Below are 17,500 nucleotides of genomic sequence, written 5' to 3' on the forward strand. Positions count from 1 at the left end.
ATCGGTTTCAATTTTTTAAAAATGATTCCAAAGCCAATAATATACCAATTTTTATTTTCAGCCACTTATGTCATTTTAGATGCTTTTCTCACAACAGGCGATTACGGTGTCTAAGAAGTTAACATGTACTATCAACCTAGGTGCACTAAGTTCGAATTCAGTTACACAGAACCACCTTCACTTAGGATGAGGGCTATCCACTTCTGTAAGTACCAGATGTCTTTGTATAAATAAATCCAACAAGAAAGAAACACCAAGAATTTTTTGATTCATACGAAATGATGAAATGCCCATAATATTTGGACCGATGTAAATTCCGACATTCTTCAGGCTTATCTTTGTCAACTCGTGAAACAATGCTAAACTCGGGAATCTGTTAAAAATTTCGAACGTAACGCTTAATTTAATTCATGGAGGTTGATTGTTCTCGTTTTGTCAGCCATGACCGTGTAGTACAATTTTTGACAGTAGACTGTTCGAAATATTGTGCGCATAAAATCTAAGATTGGAACAGTAAAATCCATCAAAATATCAACAAATAGTATTTATATGTAGTACCATCCGGTGGACAAACTGGTTCTTGTTAGATAACTGAGGTTGAACAATGTTTAGCTGTATGTGTACTCTGCAGTGATCTTGGAGCTGTTTCAAGTCGGCCTGAATTTTTTCTTGTCAGGATACCGACTCAAGAGATCGGTGGGTGTGATTGCGAAACCCTTGTTTGACAATTACAAGAGCAGCATCCTTTATAGCGGATATTCAGTAATGATTGAACGGACGACATGGCACGAGTGTCTTCACATATTGATATTCTGTAAATATTTATTGTATGTCAACAATATTTTTAATCATCTAAATTCCTTAGCAACCATGAATTTTTAAGCTACACGTAAAATAGCTACATGTATTTAAGTAATGGTCCCAACATATTGCATATGCATATTTAACACCTTAGATAACAAATAATTTTCGACATAAAATAAAACTGTAAAATTGTACGTAAGATAGGAGCATTATATGTATACTGGATTATATTTGAAAGGATGAATTACTCCTGTTAATGCCAGCCTATTAAACCACCCGTGCATTATACCTAAGATGAAACCGTAACCTCAAGAATGTCCATGTGTTCAGCTAATAGCAATCCTGCTTGTCATAATAGTAAAACATCAATGACAATACATGTATTTATTCACTTGATTGAGTGCAACACCGATAAGTTATGAGACTGACAAGCGATTTTTATAGATAGAGTATCATTCATTATCTATGCAGCAATAGTATATGTATATTTTTTCTAGTCGAGTCAAATTCAGAATATTGATTCAACATTGCATGCGTCGTAGCCATGACATGACTCAGCAACACGTCGAAAATAGCAACGCTTCTGTATGTTTTAAAAATAAATAAATAAAAAAAGCTATTCCACAATTAGACGAAGCGCTATCTATTCTTGTAGTCGAACATGGACATTATAGATCTAATAGTAGTGTGAGGACGATGACTTGGAATTACGAATCAAAGAATCGGAACTTTCTTTCAGTATCGGACTAGGAAATATGTATGCATATTTAAAGATGCCAAACACAATTCCTTGTAATTATCTACTTTGATCAAAACAAAATCTTCCATTGCTGATAGTAATAATGAAATATTTCGCGTGGACTTTGTTGTGGTAAGGTACATTGACGCAAGTATTATAATATATTTTTGTACAGTCAAAGGTTAATAATGATTAAATTGATTAGTATTTAAAGCCACTATAAACAGAAATATAACAAAATTCAAACCTAACATTGACATAAAGCACTCATTCTAAGCCAATGGGCTATAGATTTTGCTGTTTTAACGGCCATTAAAATCTAGTAAATACGTCTCAACTTTTAATAAACACTTAATGCATTTCAATTTGTTCGAAAGTAAAGTTAGCCAAAAATGTATTTTTCGCATAAAACAACATTTAGCAACGTTGCAAATTTAATGGGAAATCGTGAGAGGTTTGTGAATACGTTATTTAATAATTTTGCATTCTCGGATTCCAAATTCTAAGGACACACAAAAAAAAATACATATTTATACTGCATGAAATTAAAACCTTAAATTTTATATCATCTTTATGGAAACGATTACTAATTTTACAATATTGTCACTGAAAACATCTTGCAGATTAAATTTAGTTGACGCAGGACTAGCATTGTGTATGTCACACTAGACGCGCAACCTCTAAAGGGGTTCTCGTCAAACTATCTTAGCTTCATCTCCCAACATTTTATATTAATTTTTCATATTTTAAGTCTTATTTTCTAAATCCTAAAACTCATTGTTCTTTTATGTGTGCGTGTGTGTGTAATGACTTCCCGTACAATGGCGGATAAGTCCCTCTTATTGTAAAATCCCTAATCCAAATTGAAAAATAATATCTCATGCATAAGGTTTAACCGAGAAAATATGTTTTTTTTATAACAAGCATTACCACATTATCAAGGCCAATAGGCCACTTAAGGGTAAGGGTTAAAGAGTGTTCAGTAGAAATTGGAAAATATAATAATCATTAGTAATGAATATTCGGTAAATTCATTAACTTATATAGAACGGCTCATCAAGAACTTATTTACGTTAGCCTTGAAGACTTGTACTCAGCCGGAAAGCAGGAAAACCGAAGACAATTCCACAGGCATGCAGTTCTAAGAAAGAAGCTTTGTTCATGGAATCTACGTTTAGGTTTAGGCACAGATAAAGAGTGGGGGGAATTATTGATGATGTTTTCAGCTAGACGAGTGTTTCTTATGAAAGTTTGGCAAGGGGGGGACAATAGACCGCAGCTCAGTCGAACACTTTTCATGAAAATAACGAATATAATGTAATATAAAAAAATATAATGTAATATATATTTTTTTCGAACGCAAACACAAACACTATTTTTATTTTGGATTATTAATTCTATATTACTTTTTTTCTTCGCCTGTTTTCCCCTATAACCTCTTCTCAGAAACTATCGAATCAGTTTTGCTTGAATTTTGTTTGGGTCTTTGTTATGCTGTGGTGCAGCATATTATGGTATCCAATCGATGCACAGTTAGGGATTAATTAGAAATAGTATTTAATGCAATAGTGCGTAGAAATTTAACCATATTCAACTATAAATTTGGCACTAAGCACTTATTCCAAGACAACAGCTATAACTTGTGTCAAATTTAAACTGCTCAAAAAGTTTAGTAAGCTATGTATAGGTAACCGTCTTTATACCGTTCGCAAAAGTCGTTAGATTAATGTATAAGATAACTTCAGTCATAGTTAAGTACAACACTTTTACTTAGTGATGGCATAGAGAAATGAATGAATACTGAATATAGACGAAATAGATTAATATTTACTTTTCTATCAAATATTAAAAAAAACAAGGTTAGACACCAACAGATCCGCTTTTGATATTTTGTATCAACATCAATGAAATAAATGTATTGTCTTATTTAATTTGTAGCATAATTGTATTAATTTTAAGAGACGACGATATAATTATCATAGACCCTTCTTAGGGGTTATACCATTAATCCGCAAAAGTTAACTTAAAATCAAAGCTTAGGTGGCAGAAGCTTAGCAATACCAAGAAGCGGCCTATCAACTTTGGTTAAATCAATCCTAGCTATGGCATACACACTTCCTGAAGATTTAACTGAAATGGTGCATGAAATGGTGAACTGTATAAACAGAGAGACAGCAACTTGATGAATTTTTAATTGCACAACAGCTGTTCATAACAAAAATGTAAATTAAAGATTTATTTTTGCAATATTGAGTTTTTCAAATATTTAGTTGCATCCGATGTGCCCATTCGCATATTCTATCGAGTGAGTGCAAATGTAGTTGCGCTGGATGGCAGTAGCATTCTTCACGCCTGGATTGTTTTAGATGCAGTGTTTACCAATAGCCAAGATACATTTTTTTCTGTCGAGTTTTGAAGTGGGGAGTCGGTCACTTGAAAAATCTCGTTCGGTTTTCAAATGTTCAACCCGAAATCCGATTTCTGAACAAGTTTTGACTCAACATGTTAGATGTGAATTGCGGGTTGAAAAAGAATCCATTTCCCGATTCTGAATTTTTTGAAAATCCATTTATAGAATCAACAATGGGAAATGCCGAGTCACTTGTTAAGGCTTCAAGCATATTTTATGAAAATATGAGTTTGCTGACGCGTGTCACTAATTTATTCATGACTAGCAATTCAGCCCGGCTTTATCCAGGGCCTATGCGCTATTCATAACTTATCTATATATATATATATATATATATATATATATATATATATATATATATATTAAAAAGTTTGACTCATGTTCAGGTAACCTACATTTTAAATTTCAAGTCTTTTGACTCACAATTGGCGTAGGTATTTGGTAGAGTTTACAAAGGTTAACGTCTTCGACATTGACCTCTTGAAAGCCAAATTACGCTGGAAAACTGATTAAAAAGCTCACCCTATATCTGAATACACTTTATGTAAAATTTCAAATGTTTGGACCATAAATTGGCTGAGTAATTTAGTAAAGACCGCAGATGTCAATTTTTTTTAAACTTAGACCCCAATTTTGACCACTTAACTTTTATTATTTTGGGCTCTAGTAAAATTTCAATGTTTTATCCATGGCTAAATAGCCTACATCTAAATTTTCAAGTATTTAGACCCAAAATTGGCGGGCGATTTTAGTAGAGTTTCAAAGGTAAAACTTTGACTCCTTAACAACCAAATTTCTGGCTGAAAACCGATTAAAAAGATATTCTCATATCTCAATACCTCTTATGTCAAATCTTGAGTGCGTTGACTGAAAATTAACAGGGTAGTTTTGTACACACTAAGACACACAGACAATTTCACTTTTATAGAGATATTGATTGCTTCAACTACCCTCCGTAAGAACTTAAATTAAGACACACATTGAGGGAGACATTTAAAGTGTTAAGAATGATACAAACACCGACAAATTCTAAAGAAAAAAAAAGAAACAAATTGTGTATGAGCATTTTATAAAGGGAAACGTATTGTTTTCACAATGATATAAAATAAATCCACGCATCATCGTCGGCTAATAAAGTTGCATAAATCACGTTTTTGCGCGAGTTCATAATCGCACAATTATGTGATTGCCAGTCACGAAACACGCCTACTAATTATTACAAAACCGGTATTGAAAGTCAATAAGTCTTGCACTTTATCAGCAATAAACTATTAATAAAGCTTGATGGTATCGTTTGAGTCGCAGAAAGTAATTACGCATTGCTTCATAAATTTCGAGCGATAAAAGTCAACGCATCCGTTAAATGTTTTTATACACAAACGGGTTTTCGCTTTCGCGTTTTCGCGTGAAAATGTCTATGGATTGTTATTCTCTTTCATATTCCCTTCTGGAGTTTTATTTATTGCTAGAACAAAGCGTTTTACATATACGATTGTTATCATTAGATTAAAACAACAGGGTTCTCGGCGTTGCCCGGTCGTAAAATGCGCGTAAATATATTTCATTTCATGCAGATTTCGGATTTATTATTATAGAATCAGTTCTCTATCGATTATTTTATTGTAACCAATGTAAAGTAGTGATGTTGAAAAATAAGGAAAATGAATTATATACCATTGAAAAGAATCGAAACCGAAACCTATAGCTCTCCAACCTTATCCATACGCATACGAAAACCATAAAAATAGCATTGTTTAACCTATAACTTTTAATTAGAGCATGCGCAGAAAAAAAAAACGATTATAGTCGGCTTAGGCCGGGTCGGGGTTAATAATTTATTTTCAATTTGAAAACCTTAACTACCTATTTTACGAACTAAATAACAAAATAGAAAATGTGCTACGGGGGTCAAATACGCTATAAATAAAATTTCAACTTTTTAGACCAAATATTTAGAAAGTTTGATTGATACTTTTGCACACACGCCGACGAAGTCTCTCTTTCTCACACACACACACACACACACACACACACACAGGAGATAAAAAAATTTATAAAGTGTTCAAATCTGCGATAAAAAAAAAGATTAACTTATCCCTTTCGACGAATACTGAAAGGTTAAAAAATACTCGGACTTATGGTAAATATGGTGCTTACATCAGCCTGTCTCGGTGAAGACTGTCATTCGGAAGTTCGAAAAGATCGAACATAGAATTAATAGACAAAAAAAAAAAAAACGTCTATTTTATTTAATGAAATATGCCATGGAAAGAATGCTGCATATATATATATATATATATATATATATATATATATACACACACTTGTGCGAAATCACGATTTCCAGTTGTTTACCGTCAAGGTTGTGAATATATTTAACATTTATTGTTAACTTCTCTTCATTTTCGTGGAAGTTGATGGCTGCCTAGAGGTAAAATAGATTCAAAGTTGGCTTTGTAGCGGTGTTCAGTAGCAATCCTCACTTCCTGCACAAATGATCGCGAAAGAATGAAACTCTAGTATTTTTTGGTATAGAAATGATTATAATTATTTAAGAGAATAAGTTCTTAAAGTGGACTATCGTCTGGGGAAATCAAATCAATCGGCCGGTGTTGTGCGACTAAACGATTTTTGGCCGATTGATCACTATTGACCGTTTTTTAAGTTGTGCCATTATTTAGCACATAGTTATTAAATTAACTTAATTCACATAGCAGTTGGGGCCTAGAAATAACGACCTTGTAAATAGTCAAAGGTTACCTTGTAACTGGGTTCGAATCTACCAATCAGTAGCAATCGACACTTCCTGCATTGATAATTTTAAATGCATGAAATACTGGTGTCTTTAGGTTTATATATATATATATATATATATATATATATATATATATATATATATATATATTGTGTACAGAAAGTTGTTAGTTGAGACAGATCGTTGGTACCATCGGTTTCAAGCCCGATAATAAGGTCCGTTTAAGGAGACGAATATTATCTGAAGAGAGCTCGATAAGGATACCTTAAACGGGCCTTATTATCGGGCTTGAAACCGACGTTACCAATGATCTGTCTCAACTAACAACTTTCTGTACACAAAATATAAATACGCTCTTAAAATTTGGATTTTCCTTTTAATTGAGCACTCTGCTGGAATTCTTTTTTCCAAAAAAAACTAATATATATATATATATATATATATATATATATATATATATATAATTACAGTGTGGAACGATAAAGGTGTCACCCTAAAAAAAACAACACTATAGCTTATTTAAACACTTTTATTAAAAGAAATTGAATTCTGGTAACTTGATTATATAGTAGAGCTGACATTTATCGAATTTAGTTGCCTTCAACCTTCAGTCCGAAACTGGAAGCATGCCTTTTCCACAAACACAGGCGGGAGCTCAGCGAATAATCGGCAGATGGCGGTGATCAGGCTGGCTTTGGTGTTATGGAAGATCATGTTGCGATGTTCTCGACCTATGACCAACTGAAGCAGCCCATCGGGTTCAGGCCGTGGGAGCATGGCTGTCAGTGAGAGATTAGTACAGAGTAGTAGCATTTCTTCTGAAGCCAAGCCTGGGTCACGTTGGACTCATGGGCCGGCACCGAGTACTGATGTAACACCCAGGGTCTACCAGCGGTCAGCTGATTGCACCAGGGTATCACCATATTCTTCAACACATACATGTACACTTTGGTGTTGACTTCCAAGCCGACTCCGAAGATATGAGAAGGCATTATGTGGCACTAATGAAATCACACTAAAGACTAATTACCGCGGTCAGAATCTTTGTTTTCATCACCCTGGGAAGGAACATGTTATTCGTGGCAATCCAGCGATGGTTTTGGCTGGTGTGCACCTGGTCCTCGCAAAAGTTATTTTCGTCTGAAGAACCAGACATGTTTGGATTCTTGTTATTCTTTTGTTTGTTGAGCAACTTGACTGACTTTATTAGCCTTACGTTCTTAGTATTCTCAATTTGGCGCCTGTAGAATCTACACTGCAAGTCCTCCTTCACACATGCATTTTCAGTTGCATGTGAGATACCTAAATCTCTGGCAATGTATTGAATATTCTTCTAGGGAGTTTCATTTATGATTGATTGGACCTTTTCGATAACACCTTAGTCTCGGTCTTCCTGGCGGTGTCCTTAGCAAGTTTCGGTTGATATGTTGGGCTGGGCACGCAAGCGTTCAACTGTCTGTATTTGCATTGTAATGGTGCTGGCAATGGCCCTGTTGACATAACTCGGATCGCTAGAAAGCAGGAGTTGTACAGCGGCGCATCTCTGATCTCGCTCATTGAACATTATGTCACTTTCAGACATTATAGATGGCTCCTATCTCTCTAAGGATTTGTACACAACTGGGTAATGAGTAGATGGTCTTCAAAAATAAACAAAACAAAAACGGTTTTCCTCAAACGGAAATGAAATCATGTCTTTTCTAGAGTTTCACACAGTACTGACCAGGCTCATATATTACGCAATCAATTTCAGATGTATTCGTACATGAAAGCTAAACCAATATTTATTTTTAAAAGCGGCATATATATATATATATATATATATATATATATATATATATATATATATATATATATATAACCGATGTTTTTTTTTCATTTTTTTTTTCTTTGAAGACTGTAATGCTGGGTATGGGGCAGCCAACCCTGCTTTTGATATAAATCAACCAAACCTTGCTTTTTATATAATTCAACCGAGAGATCTTTAGGTATTCATTTCCTACAATTCTTTTACTAATTGCTGTGATTTACCAAGTCAAATGTACCTTTTTGACTAGGTTCGAATCTTCGGACTGGCAGTGACTATCAATTCCTACCCTCATCAATGCGTAATCATGAAACGCCAGTGTCTGTACATATAAAAATACTATTTTCAACATATGATGCTTATAAATGTGTATTTCCTCCATTTGATTAACAAATAAACAATTGCAAATGTTACAATTAAAAATTATTTGAACTATGGTATCATTGTAACGATATTAGAAAGAGGTCGTATAATTTAATCCTTCACTTATTGACCCTCTTTCCTTACGTACTTTTTTTTTAGCAGTCAGTATGGTCTTAGAATATCGTATTACCGATTAGAAATGTTCTAATGCTCTTGTAATTTCTTGACAAACAACAGTTCTAAGCTTTTAATTCTCGGGATTATGAAAGTTAGGCAGGCGCTCAGATGACGTTTGCCAACAGGAATCTGAGAAGATAGAAATTAGCAAGGCATTATAAAAATATAGAGTTTGCGTTTCATTCTACTTTGTGAAGAAATCGTCTATGACCGGTGAGAGGTTATAACGATACTCTTATGTTTATTCCGCAGTCTCTGTTCATATAAAGTTTGGTATGCGAATGTGTTAATAGATGTGTGTAAAGGATTACTTACTTAACTAATTAACTGATCATTATTAACCTTGCAACACGTTTAAGTATGTGGGGATGTAATGTGGGTTATATTAGATTTATCGTCTTTTATGAAAGAAAATAAAAGATGGGATTAAAAAGTTAAGATGATTCTGATGTTTATGAGATTTTATGAATAGGAATCAGGTTTTTTTTTTCAAATTAAAATTGTTTGGAGTAAATGAATTAGTATTTAGTGTGGTATTAGGAGAAACAACTTTCATATAAACTTCACATAGTGCACAGAGTATTCAGTCTCCTCCATACCAATTGATCAACATCGTCTGAACTTTAATTTCTTTACAATTTCCTTAATTTAAGCGCTACTTATATATATTTGATATCTCTGTTCAGTCTCGAAAGACAAAGGATGCCCCTTTTAGGGGCAGCTAACCGTGTTATTGTGAGGCAAAGTGTGCGCAAGCCCCAACTACACCACACCTCTCATGAATCGGCACTGTTTGAGTACAGGACGACTGGAAACTATGCCAAGATTAGCGCATACAACACCTGGAAGTGCCAAATATTAACCCCTTTAATACCGACCAGGTTCAATGTTGCTTAACTTCCGTGAAACAGGTGTGTCAACATGATTATGCTGTGTGTATAGTGATTTATATTTTGCACAATCGAAATCATGTAACTTATTCCAAACAAAATTAGCATAATCTATGTACATATATAATGGAGTTTTTTCTCTCATACTCGCATTGATACAAAAAGCCTATTTTTTTCTATGTAAAATTGATTAAAGAAAGCGCCTTAATATATTCATTCATTAATAGTCGAGCGATTACATTAAGGTAAATTAATTTGCATATCTTTTGAAAAACTAGCGCACATTAATTACTTTTCAATTTTGTATGATTACGTATTAAATAATGTGTTTCATTTAAATACTATGTACATTCTATTCATACACAATTTTAACATTGAGCATAATTATGTAGAATTAAAAAAGAACACTTTCTAATATTGACGTGATATATAATTTACTTTGTGTGCGTGGGAAACGTCTCTCAAAATTATCTCTGAATATTTGATCGACAGACTTGAAACTTGATATATAGGGTATTTGAAATTGTCGAACACTTTCACCTAAGATTTTATCTGACGAAAATAGCTGCTAAGGGGTTAAAATTAAAAATAAACAGTTGAGTTTGGCAGGAATAAGTTGAATAAATATTTAACTCTTACGCATGGTCAAAAACAGCTTTTATTCGTTCAATTTTAACATTTCTTATCCATCAGTCTGTAGCTCAGACCGTAACAACACTAAATAACAACTAAGACTGGCGCTAAATATTTTTGTTTCGAATGTAGCTGATGGCACACAAGTCAATATTTTTAATAACTTTTTATTATATACACTGTATACAATATAGTAAGCAATTAAGAATTGACTATATAATAAGTAGGGCATCTGCATGAAATAAAATGTTTATGTCTTTTAAGTCAGATGGCCGGTGTGTCATTCTATATATAAGTAAAGAGTTTTGTTTTTACTTCGATCAGATCAGAACCGATTGGAAATTTTAGTGTTATGATGATAAAAGCTCAGCATTGCCGACCTAAATTTTTATAATCTCTGCTGCATATACTGAGGTGCGAGATTAAGAAAGCGCCATCTATCATTTACGTGCGTGAAAAGCAAAAATGCATCATTGAATTCGTCAGAAGCAAAGATGCATCATTGAATTCGTCAGAACCAAAGATGCATCATTGAATTTGTAAGAAGCAAAAATGCATCACTGAATTCGTCAGAAGCAAAAATGCATCACTGAATTCGTCAGAAGCAAAAATGCATCACTGAATTCGTCAGAAGCAAAAATGCATCACTGAATTCGTCAGAAGCAAAAATGCATCATTGAATTCGTCAGAAGCAAAGGCATATCATTGAATTCGCCAGAAGCAAATATGCACTATTGAATTCGAAGATTAGTACTGACTAAGTAGATATAAATTCTGCAGTACAAAACGTCTCTTGTTTTAATGGCACCACTCGTCATCCGAGCTATTCAAATTTTGGTACAAAAATATTAGGGACGTTTACTTTTGAAAAGACTCTCGTATATGAAATGTTGAGGAATTTTATTTAGATTTCAATATTTTTAAACGGATATAAATTGGTATAAATCTGTTCTTTTTGAAAAATTCAATTTATTCCTCTTATGGAAGCTATTGTAATTGTTTATAAATTAAGTTTTATTGTGAGAAATAGTTGTCATAATTATCGTCATTAATACTGTAGGACCTGGGATACGGTGACCCGAGGATACGCTTTTTTTCAGGTTACGATGTGGAATATTGTTTTTTTCTGGCTCCTGGTTACGGTATTTTCCCCCACGTTACGGTGTTATTTATAACCTTATTTGATTATATACATATGTATTATGTACTGTACTGTATTTTTTTTCTAATTTTTAATGCTGTATCCCGGGGTTTACTGTATTATAATTCTTAGTTAAAATAATTTTTTAAAAAATTTGATTGTTCATGTTTGCTGTGGTGGATATTTAGATCTTCAATTTCTTTTTAGGATACAGCAATGTGGAGAAACCTGGCAAATACGTTTGGTAAACTTGACCTAAACTTAGATAAAATGATCTATGTAGGATAGTGAATTAATAATTGAGCTAATTTTATTTGTATAAATCATTTTAAATGAACTAATACATGTTACAATATTTTTAGAAAACGTGTCGTCTACAAGGATAAAAAAAAATCTAGGATCCATGGGTGGGGTAACAGGAGCATTTAAAGGCAGTTGAACTCTCATAAGTTCGAAGCAATCCTAATGGCAAAATGTAATCAGATGCGTCATTATAACCATCACACAAGGAAAATAATTGACTCCCAAGAGATGTAAAAAATATTTTGAAAAATCGAATAGAAAAGTGATATTAAAAAAATAGAAGTTTGTATACTGTCCAATTGTAATTATGCCAATAGACGATGGGAAGCTATCAAAAAGTATGTATTGTACGGAATTTACATGAAATATCTGATGACTGTACTATAAGGATAAACGTAATACAATGTTAATAAAGGTTCCTGCTAAGCCGTATAAGTAATACGTTTTCATTTTATTCAGTTTTTAAACACTTTCATTTCTTTCATCATTCGACAGACAAACCACCCAACTCAGCAAGCTTATACTCTAGTTGTTTTTGCCTTGATATATGTTGATTTATTTAACACATTTTAAGATGAAACAAGTTGTTATATACATATATACATATAATAGAGTTTTGTCTGTAATGTGTCTAATCCCGAGAAAGTGTTAATAAACACAAGTCAACATATCTATTTATTAACGTGGATTATTGTCTGGATTCTACATAAATATTCGTGTAACGGCACACTTTTTCACTAATATATATATATATATATATATATATATATATATATATATATATCCGTCTTTCACAAACTCGCACACATATAATGTAGTTTTCTTCATTCGGAGAAAAATTTATTGGGGTACAATTAAAGATGCTCAATTTAATAATACCGAGGGATTATGTTTTCAAGTTGATATGAGATATTTGTACGGAAAGTTTTTTTAATTAATTTAAAAATTAACACATATTTATTTATAAAATGTGTGTAGGTGTTTCATTTAAATTCAGTCGAAGTACTAAAAAAAAAAGCAAGGGGCCGCTTCTTAGTAAAAAAAAAAAAAACAAAGTTTATTTCTATATGAGACACATATATAATAGAATGTTCCATTAAACTTATCTTTAGATCTCAAACACGAAGTCAGTAAATAAGTTGAGACCAATTTCCTCTCCTAAATTCACCATGCAAGTATGTTATAGTATGTCTTTCTTGTGATCTCTTGTTCCTACTGGATTCTAGGGCGTGTCTGGTGGAGTATCCAGCTTGGTGCTGTTACTTGAGGTAACCTCCCTTGGAGAAGGCGCATCCTTCTTTGTGAAAGCCAATAATACTATGTAATTTTTAATATTTATTCAGGGTTTGTTTGCAGGGAAAAGTAACCTCATGCCAGATTGTCCCGACTAACCCCTGTACAGAGGATAGTTTCTAGTAGGCCTTCAAGTTCTCTCCAGTAGGTATTGTATAGACATGCGTGTATTTCAATAATCGGAATATTTTTTTTATAATTAACAGATAATTAAATTCTTTCCTGCTTAGTAGGAATTCTAATACATATATATATATATATATATATATATATATATATATATATATATATATATGATTTGTGGTTTTGGTTAGAAAAAAATGGTAGAGTAGCAGTGAGGAAGTGGTAGATGTTTCGGTGTATAATTAGTGCAAGCCGCTTACTTTTTGAAAACTAGAACAAAATAAATAATGCGAAGGAGGATAACAACAAAATAATGAAAACAAACCACAAAAACATAAATTAAAAAAAAAAAAATCGTTCCAAAAATGTGGAAGCAGATGTCATATTTTCGTCGGGGTACTTATGAAAAAAAAAAAAAAAAGAAAAGAAAAAGAAAAAAAGACTGGCACAGAAAGAAAAGAGAAGATTAACAAAAGTAAATAAAAATAAAACATGGGATTTATATTTCAGACGGGGAAACCCACTTGTCCCAGTGCTTACGGCCCAAATCTGTAGGCGTGACGAAGAAATTTTTTTCTAAACCCCTTCACTGTAAGATTATGTACACACACACGCACACATACACAACTTCACGCAGACGTGTGTGTGTATATACATATATATAGGCGTATATATCGATATCTATACAGAAAAGGTATATATACTGCATATATATTCAAATTCACATGCATGTATATATACATATAGGGATTAAAAGAAAGATATGAGGTGCACACATACACAGTAGAGAGAGAGAGAGAGAGAGAGAGAGAGAGAGAGAGACCTATGCAGACATAATTTATACAGAAATACAAACATAATCGCACACACGCACACACATATATGAGATCTGTTATCATTGACATACAAGGAAATTTGCGTAGGTATTTTTATACTTTTTATTCAAATTTATCTAAAATCGCTCTATGCAAGTAGTGAACACTTGCTACAATATTGTTTTTCTTTAGTTTACAAACACAGTTAAACTTTATATATATAACTTGTTAATAGTTTACCTAATCAAAAAGAATATCGAAATATTTAGAAAAAAAAAAGTGTCCTCTTTGTATACTAGCACTGTATTAGTTTTGTTGCGTACATTAATCTGAAATCAAGCAATATATATTTCGTGAAAATGCTGTCAAAATTGAATTGAAATAGAAGTAGTCTATTCTATAACTATCTCTATCCGTATATAAGAATTCTTGTCGTTCGATAGACCGTAAATATTAACGGGTAACTAATGTGGATATCGATAAAAAATATGATATCGAAGTTTGAAAAAATCGTCCCATGTTGCAATTATTAAACTGTAATAAGTTGAATTATGCCCTCCGTTCTTTCTTGAAGAACAAATGATATGCTATAAAACTGTGTGATATTTTAAAGAAGCAACAAGAAATCTTAAACTATGCAGTATCACATTTAGCAATCCCACGAACATGTATCATACAACTGAGCTGCATATTGTCTTCATTAATATTTGTTTAGTTTAGAAGCGACTATCGAGAGTCCACGTGATCGTCTAACGTTCAGCATTTTTTTGTTCTCGAACTCACATTACAGAGTTGACAGTTGTGGTGTATTAAAATAAAATACGCTTTAAAAATCCGGGATTAATAACGATCAACGAATGTTTCACACTGCCTTATTTTATTGTCATTGAAATCCATGAAATAGCCAACTTTTCTTTCAAATCGATTGATTGCCCGCTCAAATTGGGGATCCATAGCGAGGCACCTATATACAACTTCATATGTCTCTCGCGACGACTACGTTTACAATATATTGTATTTACATTGCACTGTAGAGAATCTACTGTTGATTTTATAAAAATATACTTTTATATATAATGACTTGAATTGAAATTTAAAATGCAAAAGACAAGTATCACGCTTCAATTTTGCTCTAGACAGAAACATATTCGAACGCGTTTTTCATATCAAAGAACCTACTGTTGGTTTTATATGCCTGCCATTACTAATCGAGCGGTGATGATTGCTTGAATTTGATTTTAAAATGACAAAGTTACTATCATTGTGAAATTGTGATTTAAGCAGAAACTTTTACTTCGAACATACGCCCGTCATAGCAAGGAAACTACTTTTGATTTTATATCTTGTGCTTTTCTGCTTGTGTGGTAATAAAACATCTCAAATGCACATGTGATGTTAGGCTGTGTAAGATGTTAACTTTAGTCAAAATCGCTCGTTCCTTTTTTTCATCTGATTATTTCAATTATCGATAATCGATTCTTATCGAAGACATTCCGACACAAAACCTATCTAAGATCACTGCCAGGCACAAGAAGTAGTTTCGTATGAATTTTCACATAAATCGAAACAGTCGTTTTCGAGTCCATAGGTAACGAACGAAATTGCACAAAATTTATTTTATATAATGGTGGAGAGGATATATATATATATATATATATATATATATATATATATATATATATACGAGAGGGAGAGAGAGGCGTGTGTGCGTTTCGCTGATTGTCAATAAAAGCATTTAGAGTCGAGTATAGTGTTTAAGTTGGAAAGCAGTGTTTCATCGACACTGCCAACCAGGGAAGATGGATTGTTGTTTGTATTTGAACAGCGACGATCACACGCCTGAAAACACACTCTGCCTTACACCTACTTTTCTATAATTCCCAAACAACCACGCACATACATACAGGTTCACGCGATAAAACTACTCATAATTTCCGGCGAAGCAAATATCTTCACTTCTCATTTAAAAAAAAAAAAAAAAAAAAAAAAAAAAAATTAGAATGCACGAAGCCGGTGAAATCAGTCGTTTGTTTAAATGTGCGTTTTCACTTAGAATTGAATGAAGTATTTTCTACAAGCTAAAGTGAATCGGAAACAAATTTCTATCTAAACATTCAATTTTCAAGTTTTACATACTTTCTGCTATGCTTATAAAGTGTACAGGTTCATTTATTTGTTGTATACATGCGTATACAAATTACACCTACACTAATACTATAGTATTTTGTAGATTTACGTAAAATTACCAAATCTATATAATAACCTCAACGTTTTTTTTTTATTTTACTTCAGTCGACGTTCTCAGAAATCAAGGGGTCCAAAACCTAGGGTTAACACGTGCACTCTATATGAAATACATAGATATTCGAATGTTCCATAAGTTCTTTATCTCCCAAACACAGAGTTAGTAAAAACAATTGAGAACATACTTTTCCCCTCCCCAATTAACAATTTTCATACGTTGAAGTATATCTTTCATTTTGGTCTCTTAATCTTACTGAATTACAGGACAAGAATTTATCTAGTCTGGTCGAGCATCCAGCTTCGTGCTATTACTTGAGGTAACATCACTTTGAGAACGGTGCACCATTCTTCGTAAAAGCTAACGCAAGTTAGCCATAGTGAGGCCTTATTTGGACAGCGAATAATATGTGATTTTCAATATTTGGCCATGGTTTATTTTTAGAGGAAAATCTCCTCAAGCCAGATTGAGCAAACCCCTGTATAGAGAGACCTTAGACACTCGAGGACAGTGGCTAGTAGCCATTCAAGTTCTCCCTTAAGAAAGAGAGAAATGCTTACGGCACCTGGTATTTCTAAGCGGTCACCCATCTAAATACTGACCAGGCACTACGTTGCTTAACTTCGGCGATCGGACAAGAACCGGTGTTTTCCACGTGATATGACCGTAAGTCTGTGTGCGTCTGTTTATACACAAATAATCCTCTATATGGTTTACTTTTATGCTAAACCGACCACAGACAATTATAGAAGATGTATCTAGGAGTAGAATTAGGTATGATGAAGTCATTCCCCCGCCAACTGGGGAAATCCTATGCACGCTCACATGGTTTCACGTAGAGCTACCAAATTTGGCAGGATAACTTACCATTGAGAGGAAAGATTTTGACTGGTCACACCGCTCACTTCATCCAACAGGGGCGGGAGGACCACGTGGGCCATTTATAACTGGAAACCCTATGCACACTCACAACTTTTTTCTTACACACGTATAGTTACTATATAT

The 17,500-nt window shown here is 33.2% G+C and overlaps 1 protein-coding gene and 1 pseudogene across 3 annotated transcripts in view; both read right to left on the bottom strand.

The window, feature by feature from the left end:
- LOC145284792 (uncharacterized) overlaps nucleotides 1-17,500 on the bottom strand; it is a 327,627-nt gene that overhangs the window by 105,472 nt on the left and 204,655 nt on the right. The window lies entirely within an intron of this gene.
- LOC145285039 (5S ribosomal RNA) lies at nucleotides 17,049-17,167 on the bottom strand (annotated as a pseudogene).

This window comes from Euprymna scolopes, chromosome 9, assembly GCF_053919585.1.
Source record: "Euprymna scolopes isolate OS-2025 chromosome 9, ASM5391958v1, whole genome shotgun sequence".
Lineage (NCBI taxonomy): Eukaryota > Metazoa > Mollusca > Cephalopoda > Sepiida > Sepiolidae > Euprymna > Euprymna scolopes.